Source organism: Streptopelia decaocto (assembly GCF_964273445.1).
Source record: "Streptopelia decaocto genome assembly, chromosome: 4".
Taxonomy (NCBI): domain Eukaryota; kingdom Metazoa; phylum Chordata; class Aves; order Columbiformes; family Columbidae; genus Streptopelia; species Streptopelia decaocto.
This window is the reverse complement of record NC_138658.1, coordinates 20,405,839-20,409,926: the sequence shown is the minus strand read 5'-3', so window position 1 is coordinate 20,409,926 and position 4,088 is coordinate 20,405,839.

Here is a 4,088-nt window from a genome sequence, read left to right as displayed (position 1 = left end):
GTTTGAGTCTCCTAGGTATACTTGCAGTAAAGAAAAACAAGCAAACCCCAAAAACCTCCTTTCAGCCTGCAGTCTGGGGGATCTTGAAGAGAAAGACACAAAAAGTTGAAAACAGCCTCAGAGAACCTTGTCTTTATTTACAGGAGGCCTGAATGTTTCTGTGCACTAACTTCCATTTTCATTGATAACTGCTGCATTTTAACCAATGATTATGTTCTTCAGTGATTGCACAAGTTGGAGGTATTTCACCTTTGCAGATTTAAGTAACATTATTGACCCAACAAACAACTTTGGCAGATACCTAACCAAAACCCCAACAACCAAAACACCCTCCTCCCAAGCTTACAGATTTTTCTTCACCTCCACTAAGAATACAAAAAAGAAAATCGGTGTGCTCTACAGTTCATTCTCAGTTGGAGTTCAGCAACAAGTGATGCTGTTTTGATCTGAATTTGACAAACGTTTAACAAGAGTGGTTTGGGTTACGCTTTGATTCCACTTGAAACATTTCAGTGAAGACTGCCCTCTCCCCTAAAGAAAACTAGTAAGTTTTGCTAACATCAGCTGAGAAGACAACTCAAATGAAACATCGTCATATGGCTGTAACTGAAATACAGATGAAATCCAGCTACTGCCAACACTTGGTTCTCTACATCTATTTGGCTCATTAAGAGTTCTCTGCTTGGACATATTTTCCACATTTTTGTGTGTGATCCTTCAAGCTGAGATTTACAGAAATAATTGACAATGACAAAAAAACCCACTACTATATTTTACTTGAACATCTATCTTTCAACTCAAGTCAAACACATAAAAACGCAGGTACTTCCAGACACCTTCTGAGACATTTAAAAATTGTATTTTGACTCCTTTATGCAGTCTGACATGTGTACAGTAAAACAGTCATTTGCCCCAGCCATTTTTAAAAACTGATATGAAATGCTATTAAATATTTATGCCAGTTTACAACAACGAGATTTAAGAACCAGCATACCACAAAAATGACTTCAAGATTGTGTAGTCTGTAGTTCGGCAAAACAAACACCATGAAAGATACAGCAAAAAAATTAAATAACATTATTTTAAGAAGTTGAGCACTAAATATTATAATTCTTTAGAGAGCACTTGAGAAGGGGCAAGTCAATTGAAAGATGGTACCAACCTTTAAAGCCAAGTACTAACACACTCCTAGTGTTTGGCAAGGGATATGCCCTTCCCTCAGAATCTCTGCAAACCACTTAAGGCTGATGCCTCTTTTTATATCATTTAACACACACTGTAGGAAAACAAATCGTGAAATAGTTCACAGCCCTTGCACCAAATTTTATAAGAACTCAGAATGAACACAGATCCAAAAAATGGTCATGCAGCATAAAGTAATAACAACAGTCTATATTTACTGAGTAAAATTAAGCATTACTATGAATAGGACAATTTTGATAGCTGTTCCCATCAAGTTAAAACACTTTTTTCAAGACTACAGCCTGGAGAAATGGTCTCCAAAGCGAGGTGCGTGCAACCCAGTGGGTGTGCAAGACAATCCATTTGGGTGCAGGATGAAAGTATTTTTTGTGCTATTAATAAACAAAATTTTAAATAATTTAAAAATAGTGTTTACTTCACCTCATACTTTTTCAGAAAATTTCTACTCTTATGTATGTACATAATATATTAGGACAGTAGTACACATATCATTTATAAATAAATATACATATATTGAGTGCACACACTTAAAAGATTTTACTGATGGGGTGTGCAATTGAAGAAAGTGTGGAGACCACTGGCCTCAAGGATGCTGTATGATCCTACAGCTGTTAGCTATAATCAGATATCCTGTTGCTGAATTCAATTTTTAATGTCAATCTGAAATATTCGCCTCAGCAGCATATTTCCCGTTTGCGCAATGACAGGTTTGGTTTTGTGCTTTCCAAAGCACCGACTCCATGTGCAACCACCCGAGCTCTGCGAGCTGCTGGCCACAGGTGCCTGTCTCTGTCAGTGCTGCCCCAGTTACACACTGGGCGCAGAGGTGTCACCGAGGGGGCTGGGGACCATGCCCCACTTGAGCCAGCACCTGAACAGTGGGGCTGGATGTTACACCTCAGATTTCTCCTGCAGCCACTGCTGCAGAGACAGGAGCTGATGCAGCACCCCAAGGTGACTGCCTCTGGCCACCCACAGATGCAGATGAAGGTACCAAATAGCCACCCAGCAAGGCACAGGTCACAGGCTACAGCTGCTCTTCCCCTTAGTGTCCAAGGAAACCAGCCAGCAAGTAACCCGGCATTTCAGTGCATGTGGTAGGATGCTGTTTGCCAAGGCAGCAGTGGCAGGCTGTGCATTTTGACGTGCCTATCCCAGCACTTTTACAACTGATGCCTAAAAATTTTACCTGCACTGGAAAGAAAAGGAACAAGGAATGTGTATCCTGAAAACACACACTTGCCTAGAATCCAGCAGACCTAGAAAAAATACTTCTGTTTCTAAATAAGAAAGCAGTATATCGTATCTTAAAATGTTCATCTCTGCTTCACTCTGGCTAGTTTTTTGTTTTCCCTTTCATCTGGATACTTTAATTCAAGCAAAACCAAGACTCACAGTGAATGGAGGTATGCACGTGTGTTTAGAAAACCAAAAAGCATGTGTGGTAATCCAGTGCTACACCACACATCACAGTCAGCACCCTGATCACAGGCCAAGTCTCCTTCACCCACTTGCTGAAAGAAGGATACTCGCTAGTTCTGAAGTCCATGCAGCAGGTAGGACTTGTGTAGGTACACAAGCCAAACGGTGCCACACAATTTTCGGTTCTCAACTGTTACATTTGGCCTGACACCTATGCAATTGAAGAGTACATTACTTATAGCTATGATTTCAGATTAAGCTAGACCTATAATGACTGGCTGCAGGGAACATGAAAGCTTTTAAGATAATATATTCTGACCTCTTGTTTAGATCATAGGTCATTTACTTACCCACTGAAAAACTCCAATGATTTACATTTGATTACAGCCTACTGAGTATTTCAAGTATTACAACCCACTACATCTCATAGCAGGTTGTTATCAGGGTAATCACCCTCATGTTAGAAATTGAGCACATTTCTTTGGCTCACAGGTCTTCCTAGCTTTCACTTTCTATAACTCAATCATTTTTATGCCCCTCTCCACTACATCAGAGACCAACAACACCCAAAATTGAGCAGTCAGCCTTTGTTGTTGTTACATCCTAGTTCAATATTCCCTTCATCTACATGTTAAATCTTTGAGCCTTAAAACAACAAAATGGCAGTGTGTCAAGATGGGAAGCCCAACAGAAGAGCCTGCCTCTAAGAAGGGACTAGACCTGACCTCCCGTTTATATAGACTAGTTGCCGACTATTCAGACTCCACTTTGCATTTAACTTCTTTCACAGATAAACATGGCTCTTCCTTCAAAGCAGATCTCTGCCTGGAAGGCTGTTTCAGAATTAGTTCTAGTAACTAGGAACTTTGTTTCTAACCTAAATTTTTATTTACAGAACCTTCATACCCACTTGCTGTTGTTCTACCACTCCTTTAGCTCACAGTGCTTCTGCCCCTCACCTGTCACTAATACAAAAAAAAAGAGTAGTATTCTGACTCCATAAACAACCTTATTGCTACAGAGTGTAAAAAAAAGGAAAAAAAAAAAAAAAAGGCTTACCCACAAAACTAAATTTCCAGACCATACAGAAGATAAAATATTCTTTAACTTTCCAGATTAGGGAACAAGGGCAAAAAGATATGAAGAAAAAAGAGCAACCCAGAAGTTGTGACTTTAGTTATCCAAAGAAGCCCTTCCTCTCCTGATCCTAGAAAAACAGTGTGTAGATATTGTAATCACTTGTTACAAGAGTGACATTCACCGCAATCCACTGTAATGCTCCACATGAAAGAACTGTACAAAATGAACCGTATGGAAGAACATCAATACAACTCCACCAAACATTAAAATAAAAACCAAGACAATCTCTTGTTAAAAGGAAATAGGATTTTAAGAGACATACCAACCTTGAATTTGGCACAATAGTGTATCCTTCATGAAAGAAAACAACAAAAAACCTGAGC